The 18,941-nt window shown below is 41.2% G+C and overlaps 1 protein-coding gene across 1 annotated transcript in view; it reads right to left on the bottom strand.

The window, feature by feature from the left end:
* Window positions 1–18,941, bottom strand: part of LOC128658217 (serine/threonine-protein phosphatase 2A 56 kDa regulatory subunit alpha isoform-like) — a 167,325-nt gene that overhangs the window by 20,226 nt on the left and 128,158 nt on the right. The gene's annotated exons all lie outside the window — the stretch shown is intronic.

The raw sequence follows: 18,941 nt of genomic DNA, 5'->3' as shown, positions 1-18,941 counted from the left end.
TTCCTCTCAGAGTACAGTGTTTGTCAGAAGGATGTGAAGGGAGTACTGCTTGTTGATTTCATGGTTTCACCTATGGGAAATCTATTCTAGGGCTCTCTGTAATCGGTCGCAGGGATTCAGCCCCTGCCTCCCTTTTCAGATCGACTTGTAAAGTTTTAAATATATGTATTTGCTTATATTTGCCATGAGTCAGGTCTACGTATATTTCCCTTTCACAGTCTAGCAGTTTCAGTATGGAAATTGTGTTTTTAGGAAGTATATTTAAATAATTTTTTTCTTACCTGGGGTTCCAGTTCTTTCAAATTTGACTTTGTTTTCCAAAATTTTTGTGGGCAAACTAGGCTCGCAAGGACACAAAATTTTTTATTGCGTCATTCTTGGCGCCTATAGTGACGCAAGTCTCGTCATTTCCTGTGTCTTTGTTGACGTTAGTTTTTTTTTTTGGCGAAGTCGCGCTTGTTATGACTCGAGTTGCGTGATTTCCTGGTGTTATTTTTGTTATATTACCCCTCTTCCTTTAATGCTTCTTGCTCTCTTTATATTATAGAGAGCTATGATGCTTGTTTTTTTTCATATTATTTTAGCATAAGCATTTTTTCCCATTCCTGAAACTGCTATATGAGGAAATTGGAAATTTTGTTTAAATGTTTTTTTTTTTTCTTTTTACATTTTGCAAGATGTCTCAGACTGATCCTATAGGAACCATGGTGTCTGAACACATTTCTACCAAAGCTAAGTGTGTTTGTTGTAAACAAGCTGATGTTATTTCTTCAGCTCAATTATGTGGCATTTGTCATGACAAGCTATTGCATGCTGATAATGTTTCTATTAGTACAAATACATCGTCTGTTGTTCCTTCAACGTCTAATGTACATGATATTCCTGAAGATATGAATAATTATATTGCTGCAGCTATAGAGAAGGCTATGTCTGCTATTCCGCCTTCAAATAAATGTAAAAGGTCTTTTAAAACTTCTTATAAATCTGATGAAATTTGTATTGACCGACAACATACTGAAGTATCCTCTGCTGATGAGGATCTCTCTGGTGTAGAGGGATCCTGCATCAGACATTGAAATTGACAAATCTTATTTTTTAAAGATTTAATTTATTTGTTCTTTGTTGAAGGAAGTTTTGTTTACTTTGGGTATTGAAGAGTCTAGTCCTCTTGATAACTAAGCCAGTAAACATTTAAATTTTGTTTTTAAACCTGTTGAGGTTACTCCTGAGGTTTTTCCTATTGCAGATGCTATCTCTGATATAATTACTAGAATGGTCTAAACCTGGTACTTCTTTTAACCCTTCTTCTAGGTTTAAGAAGTGGTATCCTTTACCTGTGGCTAATTTAGAGTTTTGGGAAGAAGTCCCTAAAGTTGATGGGGCTATTTCCACTCTTGCCAAACGTACTACTATTCCGATGGAAGATAGTACTTCTTTTAAGGATCCTTTAGACAGGAAGATTGAATCTTATCTCAGAAAAGCTTATTTACATTCTGGCTATAGTCTTAGACCTGCCATTTTTATGGCTGATGTGGCTGCTGCTTCAACATTTTGGTTGGACAGCTTAGCACAACAGGTAGTAGATCCTGATATGTCTAGCATTGTTCTTTTGCTTCAACATGCTAATCATTTAATTTGTGATGCTATATTTGATATCATTAAAGGGACAGTCTAGTCCAAAATAAACTTTCATGATTCAGATAGAGAATGTAATTTTAAACAATTTTCCAATTTACTTTTATCACCAATTTTGCTTTGTTCTCTTGGTATTCTTAGTTGAAAGCTTAACCTAGGAGGTTCATATGCTAATTTCTTAGACCTTGAAGGCCACCTCTTTTCATAATGCATTTTAACAGTTTTTCACCACTAGAGGGTGTTAGTTCATGTGTTTCATATAGATAACACTGTGCTCATGCACGTGAAGTTATCTGGGAGCAGGCACTGATTGGCTAAACTGCAAGTCTGTCAAAAGAACTGAAATAAAGGGGCAGTTTGCAGAGGTTTAGATACAAGATAATCACAGAGGTTAAAAGTATATTAATATAACTGTTGGTTATGCAAAACTGGGGAATGGGTTGTAAAGGGATTATCTATCTTTTAAAACAATAAAAATTCTAGTGTAGACTGTCCCTTTAATATCAATGTTAAATCTATGTCTTTAGCTATTTTTATGATTTAAAAAGAGTAAACACAGTTGATTGATAATAAATGGCTTCAGCCAACACTAACCATGAGTGAAAGAAAAGATTTTGTGTTATCATTCATATTCTCGAAAAAGAGGCCAAGAAATCATAAATTCTGCCAAACTTATGAGCACAACTGTATGGTGTCTAAATCTAGATTACTATCTTTATCTTTCCAGGGTAATAATTTATTTGGTTCTCAATTGTATTCTATTTCTACCATCACTGGGGAGAAGGGAGTTGCTCTGCCCCAAGATAAAAAGTCTAAGGGTAAATTTAAGGCTCCTAATCATTTTCGTTCATTTCGTCAGAATAGAGAACAAAAAAACCTTCCCCTAAGGCCTCTGGTTCTAATTGGAGACCATATTCAAATTGGAATAAAACTAAACGTTATAAAAAACCAAATCCAGCCCCCAAGACTGCATAAAGGTGTGGCCCTCAATCCAGTTCAGCTGGTGGGGGGCAGATTGAAATTATTTCAGGACATTTGGACAGATTCTGTTCAGAATCAGTGGATTCTGAATATTGTGTCAAGGGTATCGAATAGGTTTCAAAATAAGACCTCCCGTGGGAAGATTCTTTCTCATGTTCAAACAAATCCTGTGAAGGCTCAGGCTTTTCTGAAATGTGTTTCAGACCTAGAGCTTTCAGGGGTGATTGTACCAGTTCCTCTCAAGGAACAGGGTTTGGGTTTTTATTCAAATCTATTCATTGTCCCAAAGAAAGAGAATTCTTTCAAACCAGTTCTGGATCTAAAGTTTTTAAATAGTTTAGTACGAGTCCCAACTTTTTGGTATGCAGATCTTGTTCGGATGTCGAGTTACCAACCTTGGCCACTTCCTTTAAGGCCAGACCTCCTGTCTCAAGGGGCATTTTTCCATCAGGATCTCAAATCTCTAAATTTGAAGGTATGGAAATTGAACGCTTAGTTCTTAGTCATAGAGGTTTCTCTGACTCAGTGATTAGCACTATGTTACAGGATCTTAAGTCTGTTTCAAGGAAAATTTATTATCGGGTTTGGAAAACCTATATTTCATGGTGTTCCTCTCAGAAAACCTAACTTGGTTCGTAGAACAGCCTTATCGGCGTGAAAATCCAGATAAGGAGGGATGCACTGCAAGGCAGCGATCACAGATACTCTGCGCCCAGAAGCAATGGCAAGTAGAAAAGGAACCTTCCAGGACAACAATTTAATGTCTACTTCATGCATAGGCTCCAACGGAGCCCGTTGCAAAACCATAAGGACAAGATTTAAACTCCAAGGAGGAGACTTAGATCTAAACACAGGTCTGATCCCAGCAGAGCCTTAACAAATGGCTGCACATCTTGAAGCTCTGCAAACCTCTTGTGCAGTAACACAGACAGGGCCGAAAACTGTCCCTTCTGGGGACTTGCAGAAAAGCCCTTCTCCAGTTCATCCTGGAGAACAGAATAAGTAGGTTCTCCACACCTTATGATAAATGCAGTGAGCAACCAGCTTACAAGCTTGAATGAGAGTAAAAATAACTCTCTCAGAAATCCCTCTCTTGGCTTGGACTAAGCGTTCAATCTCCACGCAGTCAGCCTCAGAGAATCTAGACATTGATGAACAAAGAGACCTTGGTCAGCAGATCCCTGCGACACGGTAACTTCCACGGAGGAGATGACATTCCCACTAGATCCACTAACCATATCCTTTGCGGTCAAAACGGAGCAGTCAGTATCACTGATGCCAGCTTGACTTGAGCCACTACACTAGGAAGTAGTGGTAATGGTTGGAAAGGCTAAATTAGGTTGAACCTCCAAGGCACCGCTAATGCATCTGTTAGCTCCGCCGGAGGATCCCTGTACCTCGAACCCTATCTGGGTAGCTTGGTATTGAGACGTTATAAGATCTCTCTTGCAATCTCTGCAAACACTCAGGATGGAGAGTCCATTCTTCCGGATGGAAGGATTGTCTGCTGAGGAATCCGCTTCCTAGTTGTCCACACCCGGAATGTGGATCGCTGACAGCAAACAAATGCGGGTCTCCCCAACACCAGAATCCGAGATACTTCCCTCAAAACTAGGGAGCTTCTCGTTCCCCCTTGATGGTTGATGTAAGCCACCGAGGATATATTGTTTGATTGGAATCTGATTAACTGGGAGAAAACCAGCAGAGACCAAGACTTCAGAGCATTGTATATTGCCCGAAGATCCAAATGAGATCAGGAGGGAGATGTTCTGTGTCTTCCTGGCACCCCAAACGGCTCCCCATCCTGACAGACTCACAACCATAGTCACAATCACCCAGGATGGTCTTGAGACGGATGTCCCTCAGGACAAGTGATCCAGTCAAAACCACCAAAAGAGCGATTCTCCCGACTGGTTGTCCAGAGAAATCTGTTGAGACAGATCCAAATGTTCACCGTTCCACTAGTTCAGCATGCGTAGTTGCAACAGTCTGAGGTGAAACCTGGCAAAGGAAATGCTGTCCAAGCTGGACACCATGAGACCAATCACCTCCATACACCGAGCCACAGATGGCCATAAGGAGATCTGGAGGGCAAGACATGTTGAACCTAGCTTGCAACGTCTCTGGTCTGTTAGAAATATTCTCATGTCTATGGAGACTATTATAGTACAAGAGAATTCTACCCTGGTACTTGATACAAGAGGACTCTCTCTAGATTATCTGCCATCCATGGGATCGAAGAAAACAGGAGAAGATATTCAGAATGGTCCACTCTTTGAAAAATTTCTTTAGCTAGACCAAACGGAAGGGCAATAAACTGGAAGTGCTGGTCCAGGAATGCAAACCTTGAGGATTGGTACGAGAAGGGAGCATCCTTCAGATCTATTGTGGTCATGAACTACTCATCTCAAACGAGGGGAAGAATGGACCTTATTGTCTCCATCATAAACGAGGGGACATTTAAAAACCTGCTTAAGCACTTTAGGTCCAGAATTGGACGGAAAGTTCGCTTCTTAGGGACCATGAAAAGGTTTGAATAGTATCCTGTACACACCCCAGAAAGGCTTTCCTCCTTCCTGGTCAGGAAGACAGGAGGAATATGCCCTTGGGTGGCTGAGACTTACAATCTATCTTGTAACCCTGAGCGATGACCTCCAGGAGCCATGGATCCTGCACATCCCTGAACCAAGCAACTGAAAAGAGCGACATACTGCCCCCTACACGATCCAGAAGAGGACCCGGGACCACCCATTCATGCCAACAGACTCGGCGGGCCTCTTGCTCTGCTAGGATTTATTGGTTTGCTCTGGCTTAGTGGAGGACTGCTGACATGGGCTTTGTCAGAACGAAGATCGTCCCTTAGATTAGTTCATATACTCTTGCGGTAGGAGGGCACCCTTGCCCCCCTGTGACCATGGAGATAATTGAGTCTAGGCCTGGACCAGACAAAATCATTCCCTTAAAAGGGAGGGAAGAAGTCTAGACTTAGAAGTCATATCCGCAGACCATGACTTCAGCCAGAGCACAACGGCTTGAGCAGAAAAAGCTGAAGCCATAGCATTCAAGCGAATAAACTGCCTAATAGCAGTCCAGATAAAATAATTAACAACCCTCAAGGCCGTAAATCTTTTCTGAGTAACGTTGAGGGGATCCTCCACCCCGATCAAATCCTGTGACGAAAGGCAAAGAATGACTGGGGTTATGAGGAAGTTGGGGAGGTATTTAAGCCTTTGGCTGGGGTGTCTTTGCCTCCTTGTGGTAGCCAGGTTCAGTATTTCCCACAAGTAAGGAATGCAGCTGTGGACTCTTCCCATATTAAAATGGAAATAACGGTTTTTATTTTATCCCTCCCTCCCTCTCTAGTGACTCTGTGGATTTCCACAATTTGGGTATTATATCCCATACGTCACTAGCTCATGGACTCTTGCCACTTATATGAAAGGAAACATAATTTATGTAAGAACTTACCTGATAAATTCATTTCTTTCATAGTGGCAAGAGTCCATGAGACTCGCCCTATTTTTTGGTAGTTATGATTTTTTTTGTATAAAAGCACATTTTTTCTAGTTCCTCTTTTTGTATGCTATTTTACTCCTTTTTTTACACCTCACTACTTGGCTATACGTTAAACTAAGGTATGAGTGTGGTGGGAGGTATATTTATAGGCATTTTGAGGTTAGGGAAACTTTGCCCCCTCCTGGTAGGAATGTATATCCCATACCTCACTAGCTCTTGGACTCTTGCCACTATGAAAGAAATGAATTCATCAGGTAAGTTCTTACATGAATTATGTTTTTTTATTACTGCAAAAAAGATAAAATTTGAAAAGGAGTATTTACAATAAAACTACAAGATCAGAAATTAGCAAATCTCCAATCATTAGAAACCAGTTTTTCTACAAATGCAAAACAAACCTTCAAGTTTGCTCAACAAAGTGTCACAAGTATATGGCTATTTCTTCGTTTATGGAGTTTTTTTAAATCTGCAGTTATTAAAATTATACAATTTTTTTTTTCTGCCCTTGGACGGTGAAGGGGCGGCTGACTTCTGCGGTTGGGGCCTGAAGCCCTCAGATCTTGTAGTCCTTTATGGAGACCCCGCGCCGTTGCTGTGGCAAGATTCCTCACTGCTGCAAGGTCCCGATACGAGTGACTCCCTTTTCAGGCTGCATAAATATCTACCTGTGCTACAACATGGTCTGCAGGTATCTTCAAGCTGGACAACCGTTCTCAGGACCGGAGTGGGGTAAATCCTTCCTAATTGACTTGAGGTTCTAAAGTATGGCCATTACTCGATCATACTTAGCCATATGACAATTAGCGTTATCTTTCAGAAAACTTTCTCCTACTTACAGTTGCCCTGATTGTCAGTGTTTTGAAGGACGGATCTATGAAGAACATTAAACAGTGGACGCATCAGATTCCTAACCTCTTTGAGCTGTTTGCATATATACTTGCTAAGTTAATAATTCCTTATTAGGAACACATAGATAATAGTTGTCTATATGAGTGTATATGTTATGTTACCCACTAAGGTCCCCTTGTCCAGATCACGCTGCTGCTGCCTGCTTGTTTCCCATTCACATTTTTGTATTTGACTGCACTCCTCATCTTAGCATTTGTCGTGAGTATGCTGCAGTTTCCTAAACAGTCACAGAGGGTATTGGCTCCCCTTTGAAATTTGCTTCTATATCCCATTAGGTTACATGACTAAATGCTGTAGTTAAGACCAAAGTTTCAGTCTCCTCAATATAAAATGTTTAGACCTGTATTTGTAACTGTGGGTAAATATAGAGACAGCTAAGGACACTTATTCTTACAAAGACTATTACTATTAAGGGGATATGGGTTTCCTCTTTTATTTACTTATTGGTAATGATATTATCCTAAATGTCTATGACCTTGTATTACCCTGTTAATATTTGCTAGTTATATTTCTTCATGTTCTCATATAAGTGTGATTTTGTTATGTGCTCATAGTTAAAAGGACTATCCTTTGCACTGCATTAGATGAACTTTCTACTGTTACATCTTCATGCACGCTATGTTTTGGTTCTAAACTACCCCCACATATTCATAATTAGCGAGCCTTCTGATTTAGTTTCCTTTTTGAGATCATATATGTTGAGCCTATCAAAATACCATACGGGTTTATAAGCCATAAAATGTTTGAAGTTATATGTTCACAATCTTAAGCTAGATAGAAAGTAATATATCAGGTAAGCATAAATTCTGTTTTTCTCTTACGGTGTATCCAGTCCACGGATTCATCCTTACTTGTGGGATATTCTCATTCCCTACAGGAAGTGGCAAAGAGAGCACACAGCAGAGCTGTCCATATAGCTCCCCCTCAGGCTCCGCCCCCCCAGTCATTCGACCGACGGTTAGGAGAAAAAGGAGAAACCATAGGGTGCAGTGGTGACTGTAGTTTAAATGAAAAAAATTTAACCTGACTTAAATGCCAGGGCAGGCCGTGGACTGGATACACCGTAAGAGAAAGTAATTTATCAGGTAAGCATAAATTCTGTTTTCTCTTACAAGGTGTATCCAGTCCACGGATTCATCCTTACTTGTGGGATACCAATACCAAAGCTTTAGGACCCGGATGAAGGGAGGGAACAAGTCAGGTAACCTAAACGGAAGGCACCACTGCTTGCAAAACCTTTCTCCCAAAAATAGCCTCCGAAGAAGCAAAAGTATTGATTTTGTAAAATTTGGCAAAAGTATGCAGTGAAGACCAAGTGAAGACCAAGTCGCTGCCTTACAAATCTGTTCAACAGAAGCCTCATTCTTGAAAGCCCATGTGAAAGCCACAGCTCTGGTGGAATGAGCTGTAATTCGTTCAGGAGGCTGCTGATTATGCTTTTCAGCCAGAAGGAAAGAGGTAGCAGTCACTTTCTGACCTCTCCTCTTACCAGAATAGACAACAAACAAGGATGATGTTTGTCTGAAATCTTTAGTTGCTTTTAAATAGAATTTCAAAGCACGAACCACATCAAGATTGTGTAATAGTCGTTCCTTCTTAGAAACTGGATTAGGACACAGAGAAGGAACAATGATTTCCTGGTTAATAGTCTTATTAGAAACCACTTTCAGAAGAAAACCAGGTTTGGTACGCAAAACAACCTTATCTGTATGGAACACCAGATAGGGTGAATTACACTGCAAAGCAGACAATTCTGAAACTCTTCAAGCAGAAGAAATAGCTACCAAAAACAAAACTTTCCAAGATAATAACTTAATATCTATGGAATGTAAAGGTTCAAACGGAACCCCTTGAAGAACTGAAAGAACTAAATTAAGACTCCATGGAGGAGCCACAGGTTTACAGACAGGCTTAATTCTGACTAAAGCCTGTGCAAACGCTTGAACGTCTGGTACTTCTGCCAGACGCTTGTGTAACAGGATAGACAGAGCAGATATCTACCCATTTAAGGAACTAGCTGACAAACCTTTCTCCAATCCTTCTTGGAGAAAAGACAATATCCTGGGAATCCTAATCTTACTCCATGAGTAACCCTTGGATTCACACCAACAAAGATATTTCCGCCATATCTTATGGTAAATCTTCCTGGTAACAGGCTTTCTAGCCTGGATCAGAGTATCTATAACCGATTCAGAGAACCCACGCTTAGATAGAATTAAGCGTTCAATCTCCAAGCAGTCAGTTGCAGAGAAACTAGATTTGGATGCTTGAATGGACCCGGAATGAGAAGATCCTGCCTCGATGGCAGTGTCCAAGGTGGAACAGATGACATGTCCACTAGGTCTGCATACCAAGTCCTGCGTGGCCACGCATGCGCTATCAGAATTACCGAAGCCTTCTCCTGTTTGATTCTGGCTACCAGCCGAGGGAGAAGGGGAAACGGTGGAAAGACATAAGCCATATTGAAGGACCAAGGCGCTACTAGAGCATCTATCAGTGCCGCCTTGGGGTCCCTGGACCTGGATCCGTAAAGAGGAAGTTTGGTGTTCTGACGGGACGCCATCAGATCCAATTCTGGAATGCCCCATAGCTGGGTCAGCTGAGCAAAAACCTCCGGGTGGAGTTCCCACTCCCCCGGGTGAAAAGTCTGACGACTTAGAAAATCCATCTCCCAGTTGTCTACTCCTGGGATGTGAATTGCAGATAGGTGGCAGGAGTGATCCTCCGCCCATTTGATGATCTTGGTTACTTCCTTCATCGCTAGGGAGCTCTTTGTTCCTCCCTGATGATTGATGTACGCTACAGTCGTGATGTTGTCCGACTGAAATCTGATGAATTTGGCCGCCGCTAGTTGAGGCCATGCCTGGAGCGTGTTGAATATCACTCTTAGTTCCAAAATGTTTATCGGGAGAAGAGATTCTTCCCGAGACCATAGGCCCTGAGCTTTCAGGGAGTCCCAGACCGCACCCCAGCCTAACAGACTGGCATCGGTCGTGACAATGATCCACTCTGGTCTGCGGAAGCACATTCCCTGAGACAGGTGATCCTGTGACAACCACCAGAGAAGAGAATCTCTGGTTTTCTGGTCCAGTTGTATTTGAGGAGACAAATCTGCATAATCCCAATTCCACTGTTTGAGCATGCACAGTTGCAGTGGTCTGAGATGAATTCGGGCAAAAACAGAATTTATGCTTACCTGATAAATTACTTTCTCCAACGGTGTGTCCGGTCCACGGCGTCATCCTTACTTGTGGGATATCTCTTCCCCAACAGGAAATGACAAAGAGTCCCAGCAAAGCTGGCCATATAGTCCCTCCTAGGCTCCGCCCACCCCAGTCATTCGACCGACGGACAGGAGGAAATATATATAGGAGAAACCATATGGTACCGTGGTGACTGTAGTTAGAGAAAATAATTCATCAGACCTGATTAAAAAACCAGGGCGGGCCGTGGACCGGACACACCGTTGGAGAAAGTCATTTATCAGGTAAGCATAAATTCTGTTTTCTCCAACATTGGTGTGTCCGGTCCACGGCGTCATCCTTACTTGTGGGAACCAATACCAAAGCTTTAGGACACGGATGAAGGGAGGGAGCAAATCAGGTTACCTAAACGGAAGGCACCACAGCTTGCAAAACCTTTCTCCCAAAAATAGCCTCAGAAGAAGCAAAAGTATCAAATTTGTAAAATTTGGCAAAAGTGTGCAGTGAAGACCAAGTCGCTGCCTTACATATCTGGTCAACAGAAGCCTCGTTCTTGAAGGCCCATGTGGAAGCCACAGCCCTAGTGGAGTGAGCTGTGATTCTTTCAGGAGGCTGCCGTCCGGCAGTCTCATAAGCCAATCGGATGATGCTTTTAAGCCAAAAGGAAAGAGAGGTAGAAGTCGCTTTTTGACCTCTCCTTTTACCAGAATAAACAACAAACAAGGAAGATGTTTGTCTGAAATCTTTTGTAGCCTCTAAATAGAATTTTAGAGCACGGACTACGTCCAAATTGTGTAACAAACGTTCCTTCTTTGAAACTGGATTCGGACATAAAGAAGGTACAACTATCTCCTGGTTAATATTTTTGTTAGAAACAACCTTAGGAAGAAAACCAGGCTTAGTACGCAAAACCACCTTATCTGCATGGAACACCAGATAGGGCGGAGAACACTGCAGAGCAGATAACTCTGAAACTCTTCTAGCAGAAGAAATTGCAACCAAAAACAAAACTTTCCAAGATAGTAACTTAATATCTATGGAATGTAAAGGTTCAAACGGAACCCCTTGAAGAACTGAAAGAACTAGATTTAGACTCCAGGGAGGAGTCAAAGGTCTGTAAACAGGCTTGATCCTAACCAGAGCCTGAACAAATGCTTGAACATCTGGCACAGCTGCCAGTCTTTTGTGTAGTAAGACAGATAAAGCAGAGATCTGTCCCTTTAGAGAACTTGCAGATAATCCTTTCTCCAAATCTTCTTGTAGAAAGGAGAGAATCTTAGGAATTTTTATCTTATTCCATGGGAATCCTTTGGATTCACACCAACAGATATATCTTTTCCATATTTTATGGTAAATCTTTCTAGTTACCGGTTTTCTGGCCTGAACCAGAGTATCTATCACAGAATCTGAAAACCCACGCTTCGATAGAATCAAGCGTTCAATCTCCAAGCCGTCAGCTGGAGGGAGACCAGATTTGGATGTTCGAATGGACCCTGAACAAGAAGGTCCTGTCTCAAAGGTAGCTTCCATGGTGGAACCGATGACATATTCACCAGGACTGCATACCAAGTCCTGCGTGGCCACGCAGGAGCTATCAAGATCACCGAGGCCCTCTCCTGATTGATCCTGGCTACCAGCCTTGGAATGAGAGGAAACGGTGGAAATACATAAGCTAGGTTGAAGGTCCAAGGTGCTACTAGTGCATCTACTAGAGTCGCCTTGGGATCCCTGGATCTGGACCCGTAGCAAGGAACCTTGAAGTTCTGACGAGACGCCATCAGATCCATGTCTGGAATGCCCCATAATTGGGTTATTTGGGCAAAGATCTCCGGGTGGAGTTCCCACTCCCCCGGATGGAATGTCTGACTCAGAAAATCCGCCTCCCAGTTTTCCACACCTGGGATGTGGATCGCAGACAGGTGGCAGGAGTGATCCTCCGCCCATTGAATTATTTTGGTCACTTCTTTCATCGCCAGGGAACTCCTTGTTCCCCCCTGATGATTGATATACGCAACGGTCGTCATGTTGTCTGATTGGAACCTTATGAATCTGGCCTTTGCTAATTGAGGCCAAGCCCTGAGAGCATTGAATATCGCTCTCAGTTCCAGAATGTTTATCGGAAGAAGAGACTCTTCCCGAGACCATAGACCCTGAGCTTTCAGGGATTCCCAGACCGCGCCCCAGCCCACTAGACTGGCGTCGGTCGTGACAATGACCCACTCTGGTCTGCGGAAGCTCATTCCCTGGGACAGATGGTCCAGGGTCAGCCACCAACGGAGTAAATCTCTGGTCTTCTGATCTACTTGAATCATTGGAGACAAGTCTGTATAGTCCCCATTCCACTGTTTGAGCATGCACAGTTGTAATGGTCTTAGATGAATTCGTGCAAAAGGAACTATGTCCATTGCTGCAACCATCAACCCTACTACTTCCATGCACTGCGCTATGGAAGGACGAGGAACAGAATGAAGAACTTGACAAGAGCTTAGAAGTTTTGATTTTCTGACCTCTGTCAGAAAAATCCTCATTTCTAAGGAATCTATTATTGTTCCAAAGAAGGGAACTCTTGTCGACGGGGACAGAGAACTTTTTTCTATGTTCACCTTCCATCCGTGTGATCTGAGAAAGGCCAGAACGATGTCTGTATGAGCCTTTGCTTTTGACAGGGACGACGCTTGTATTAGAATGTCGTCCAAGTAAGGTACTACTGCAATGCCCCTCGGTCTTAGAACCGCTAGAAGGGACCCTAGCACCTTTGTGAAAATCCTTGGAGCAGTGGCTAACCCGAATGGGAGGGCCACAAACTGGTAATGCTTGTCCAGAAAAGCGAACCTTAGGAACTGATGATGTTCTTTGTGGATAGGAATATGTAGGTACGCATCCTTTAGATCCACGGTAGTCATAAATTGACTTTCCTGGATAGTGGGTAGAATCGTTCGAATGGTTTCCATCTTGAACGATGGTACCCTGAGAAATTTGTTTAGGATCTTCAAATCCAAAATTGGTCTGAAAGTTCCCTCTTTTTTGGGAACTACGAACAGATTGGAATAAAATCCCATTCCTTGTTCCTTTATTGGAACTGGGTGTATCACTCCCATCTTTAACAGGTCTTCTACACAATGTAAGAATGCCTGTCTCTTTATTTGGTTTGAGGATAAGTGAGACATGTGGAACCTTCCCCTTGGGGGTAGTTTCTTGAATTCCAGGAGATAACCTTGAGAAACTATTTCTAGCGCCCAGGGATCCTGAACATCTCTTGCCCAAGCCTGAGCAAAGAGAGAGAGTCTGCCCCCCACTAGATCCGGTCCCGGATCGGGGGCTACTCCTTCATGCTGTTTTGTTAGCAGCGGCAGGCTTCTTGGCCTGCTTACCCTTGTTCCAGCCTTGCATCGGTTTCCAGGCTGGTTTGGGTTGTGAGGCATTACCCTCTTGCTTAGAGGATGCAGAATTAGAGGCTGGTCCGTTCCTGAAATTGCGAAAGGAACGAAAATTAGACTTATTTTTGGCCTTGAAAGGCCTATCTTGTGGAAGGGCGTGGCCCTTTCCCCCAGTGATGTCTGAAATAATCTCTTTCAATTCTGGTCCAAATAGAGTTTTACCTTTGAAAGGGATGTTAAGCAATTTTGTCTTGGATGACACATCCGCTGACCAAGACTTTAGCCAAAGCGCTCTGCGCGCCACGATAGCAAACCCTGAATTTTTCGCCGCTAATCTAGCTAATTGCAAAGCGGCATCTAAAATAAAAGAGTTAGCCAATTTAAGTGCGTGAACTCTGTCCATAACCTCCTCATATGGAGTCTCTCTACTGAGCGACTTTTCTAGTTCCTCGAACCAGAACCACGCTGCTGTAGTGACAGGAACAATGCACGAAATGGGTTGTAGAAGGTAACCTTGCTGTACAAAAATCTTTTTAAGCAAACCTTCCAATTTTTTATCCATAGGATCTTTGAAAGCACAACTATCTTCGATAGGAATAGTAGTGCGTTTGTTTAGAGTAGAAACTGTCCCCTCAACCTTAGGGACTGTCTGCCATAAGTCCTTTCTGGGGTCGACCATAGGAAATAATTTCTTAAATATAGGGGGGGGGGAACAAAAGGTATGCCGGGCTTTTCCCACTCCTTATTTACTATGTCCGCCACCCGCTTGGGTATAGGAAAAGCGTCGGGGTGCACCAGAACCTCTAGGAACTTGTCAATCTTGCATAATTTCTCTGGAATGACCAAGTTGTCACAATCATCCAGAGTAGATAACACCTCCTTAAGCAGTGCGCGGAGATGTTCTAATTTAAATTTAAATGTCACAACATCAGGTTCAGCTTGTTGAGAAATTTTTCCTGAATCTGAAATTTCTCCATCTGACAAAACCTCCCTCATGGCCCCTTCAGATTGGTGTGAGGGTATGAAAGAACAATTATCACCAGCGCCCTCCTGCTCTTCAGTGTTTAAAACAGAGCAATCGCGCTTTCTCTGATAAGTAGGCATTTTGGATAAAATATTTGCTATGGAGTTATCCATTACAGCCGTCAATTGTTGCATGGTAATAAGCATTGGCGCACTAGATGTACTAGGGGCCTCCTGCGTGGGCAAAACTGGTGTAGACACAGTAGGAGATGATGTAGTATCATGTTTACTCCCCTCATCTGAGGAATCATCTTGGGCAATTTCATTATCTGTGGCAGTACTGTCCTTACTTTGTTTGGACGCTATGGCACAATTATCACATAAATTTAAATGGGGAGACACATTGGCTTTCATACATATAGAACATAGCTTATCTGAAGGTACAGACATGTTAAACAGGCTTAAACTTGTCAACAAAGAACAAAAAACATTTTAAAACAAAACCGTTACTGTCTCTTTAAATTTTAAACAGAAAACACTTTATTACTGAATATGTGAAAAAGTATGAAGGAATTGTTCAAAAATTACCAAAATTTCACCACAGTGTCTTAAAGCATTAATAGTATTGCACACCAAATTTCAGAGCTTTAACCCTTAAAATAACGGAACCGGAGCCGTTTACAAATTTAACCCCTATACAGTCCCAGCTATAGCCTTTGCTGAGACCCAACCAAGCCCAGAGGGGAATACGATACCAATTGACACCTTCTAGAAGCTTTTCCAGCAAATTTCAGATCCTCACACATGCATCTGCATGCCCTGCTCTCAAAAAACAACTGCGCAGTAATGGCGCGAAAATGAGGCTCAGTCTACAACTAGGAAGGCCCCCTGACTAGAAAAGGTGTCCAACATAGTGCCTGCCGTTTAATAAACGTTCCCCAAGTTTATAAATGCAAATTGTCAGCATAAATATGAATAAAATGCCCAAATAAAGCAATCGATTTAGCCCATAAAAATGTCTACCAGTTTTTTAGCCCATATTAAGCCCTTTATTCTGTTTGTTTGACTAAGAAAATGGCTTACCGGTCCCCATGAGGGGAAATGACAGCCTTCCAGCATTACATCGTCTTGTTAGAAATATGACTAGTCATACCTTAAGCAGAAAAGTCTGCTAAAATCATCTTCCTCTCACAAACAGACATCTTCATCCTTTTCTGTTTCAGAGTAAATAGTACATACCAGCACTATTTTAAAATAACAAACACTTGATAGAAGAATAAAACTACATTTAAACACCAAAAAACTCTTAACCATCTCCGTGGAGATGTTGCCTGTGCAACGGCAAAGAGAATGACTGGGGTGGGCGGAGCCTAGGAGGGACTATATGGCCAGCTTTGCTGGGACTCTTTGCCACTTCCTGTAGGGAATGAGAATATCCCACAAGTAAGGATGAATCCGTGGACTGGATACACCTTGTAAGAGAAATATACTGCAGCCCTATGACAATGGTAGGTTGAGCTCTCCCACATTCTACTACATGCGTTAGTACATTTTCCAGGTAAGTTCATGTGTAAGGATAGGTGCATACAGGTGTATCTATGTGTGTTTTTGTATATATGTGTCCAAAGAGAATGACGTATTTAAGAGACCTGTTATTTCATCCCCTGTTTGCGCTGGAAAGAACCTAGGAAAGTCCCCTTTTGACCTTTGACGTGTCGTATAAAGGTTTTTTGTATAAGCTCTTCTTTAATATATTTGATAGTACCAGACATTATACTCTCCCTGAGGTACATTGGCATTCTTCTGTCACTTTATGGATGATATAGTTTAACATACACTCTCATTTGACCAACATTCTGATTATACTTGGAAGCCCATACTAAGGTCATGTCTTTTATATCAATGTTACACATTATTCTTATTGGCTTAAACCTTAAAATATGAGGCCCTACTTTGTTCACATTGAGGCATATGCTAGCTATGCACAGGGGTTGTATACTCACTTACTTTCTAATAATCCACATAGGGACATCGTTCTTGGCTCACTTAGTTAGATTCTGTCATAACCAGAGCTGACCTATAGGAGACATCTAATAAGGTCTTAAACCTTCACATGTAATGGATCTCCTAGAATGGGCTAACTCACAATAGAATATTATAACCTCTCTTATGTATCTTTGCGAAAATATACAGTGGGATCACATAGTTATCTTTTCTCTATTGCTCTTCCTAGAGGCCCGCAGTCAATAGTTTTCTAAATTCTTTGCTAGATGCCTCTCTAAGAGGCTAGCTTCCCCCTATGCTGTTTAACTTTTTGATACTTGACAATATTTGTTTGTCATAGCCCGCACCTTCTAAAGTGGAAAAGAGACCTGAGTTTTAATGTATTGTCTTACCCAGGGGAGCTCCGCCCCTCCTTCCCCCTTTTTCCTTTTTATTTCGAGCGGCTCTTGCCCGCTGCATTTTACCCTTTTCTCTTTACGCAATATGGCCCACTACTGGCCAAAATAAATGCTAATTCTCCACTACCTAATTTTATTGGAATTATGAGAATACAGATAGTGGAAGTGGGGAACATTCGCTATATAATAATTTAAAATGAAGTTCCATTTTATTTGTCCCAGACACTTTTCTTATAATTTATCTTGGCGTCACTAGTCTTATTTTTACATGTTTTCCCCACATTATAGAGCTCGTCACCATCATGCCAAAGACTGAATTTGAGACAGCTTTGTTTTTCATTATTACTTATATGTGTCATTCATGTGAATATAGGAATAATAGTTGAAGATGCTATCTTTAAACTCCTAGATGCTCTTTATGTATTAATTATGTATCCATTGCCCTGTTGCAATTTATGAGTCTGGACAAAATTCATATGTATTTCTTTATTTCGCACAGCTTCAATAAAAACCGTTTAAAAAAAAATAAAAAATTATAAAATTATTTAACTGTCTAGATGCACTGTCACAGCTCATAAAATCCAATGGGTATACCTATGTTTATAGAGCTCTTCAAAGAAACACTAATAATACAATTTGCTAAATAATCTTCAGTAGCTCCAACTTTACTCATTTCTTTGTTGTTGTACACAGCAGTCACTAAAGAATGGAAAAATTAGTGAATTTGATGCAAAAACAACATTAACTAGTAGCTGGTGAGGTCATGCATCTGAAGAAGCTGGACACACCATAAAGGCACATTCCAGCAAAAATTGGAATTCACATGGATGCATTTCAGTTTGGTAACATACATGTTTTAACAAAAATGCTTCTAATAAAGCCTATAGCCGTTTAAAAGGTGTATTTAAAGTGTTGGTAAATCCTAGAGTTTCAAAAGTGCTAGGATTTACCAGTGCTATAAATAAAAGGGACGTTACAGTCACAAAGTATAAAAAACTTCTTGCTCAAAGTACCATTATTTGATTACATGTTTATACCGAGCTGAGCGTCTCCAGGTTCCCAGGGTAAAATACAAATATTTTAATGAGGTGACGTTTTCTTCTCTAAGTCAATAGCCTTATGGCTAGCATGCTATTGACTTAGCGGTGGAAACATCACCTGATAGGGAAAATAGTGTTTTGCCTTGGGTGGACGGAGGTGCTCAGCTCGGCATAAACTTGCAGACAAATAAAGGTACTTTTAGCATGAAGTACCTTTATACTTCATGACTGAAAGTCCCCTTTATTTAGAGCACCGGTAAATCCTAGTGTTTCAAAAATGCTAGGATTTACATCCCTCTAATTATTCACAGTGCTTGTATCATCTGGTAATGAATCAATTTGTTCATTACCAACATGATACGAACCCCACTGGTGCTCTGAGTAACTGTATTATTTAAAATACTGGTGCACTGAGAATATCTAGCTATGCTTTACATGCACGTGCAGAAAAACACTAAAACAGTGATAACTTTTACTAGAAGCAAATTTTGCCAATACATGTATATTGCAAATTGGTTTCTATTTAAAGATGTGCATTTAATTTTTCACCGGAATGTCCCTTTAATGAATTTTGCACATTACACCATATACAATGATTGTACACCTTAATTTCTAGTTTCAGACATGTAAAACAATATTTTTACTGAATTTATTTTTAACATAGATTCACACAATATGCAGGTTAAAGGAATACTAAACCCAATTTTTTCTTTTGTGATTAAGAAAGAGCATGCAATTTTAAGCAACTTTCTAATTTACTCCTATTAACAATTTTTCTTCCTTCTCTTGGTATCTTTATTTGAACAAGCAGGAATGTAAACTTACGAGCCGGACCATTTTTGGTTCAGCACCCTGGATAGCGCTTGCTGTTTGGTGGCTGCATTTAGCTTGTAAGCTTACATTCCTGCTTGTTCA

The sequence above is a fragment of the Bombina bombina genome, chromosome 4 (assembly GCF_027579735.1).
Source record: "Bombina bombina isolate aBomBom1 chromosome 4, aBomBom1.pri, whole genome shotgun sequence".
In the NCBI taxonomy this organism is placed as follows: domain Eukaryota; kingdom Metazoa; phylum Chordata; class Amphibia; order Anura; family Bombinatoridae; genus Bombina; species Bombina bombina.
Note: the sequence above shows the minus strand (reverse complement) of the source record. Positions and strands in the feature narration are given on the sequence as shown.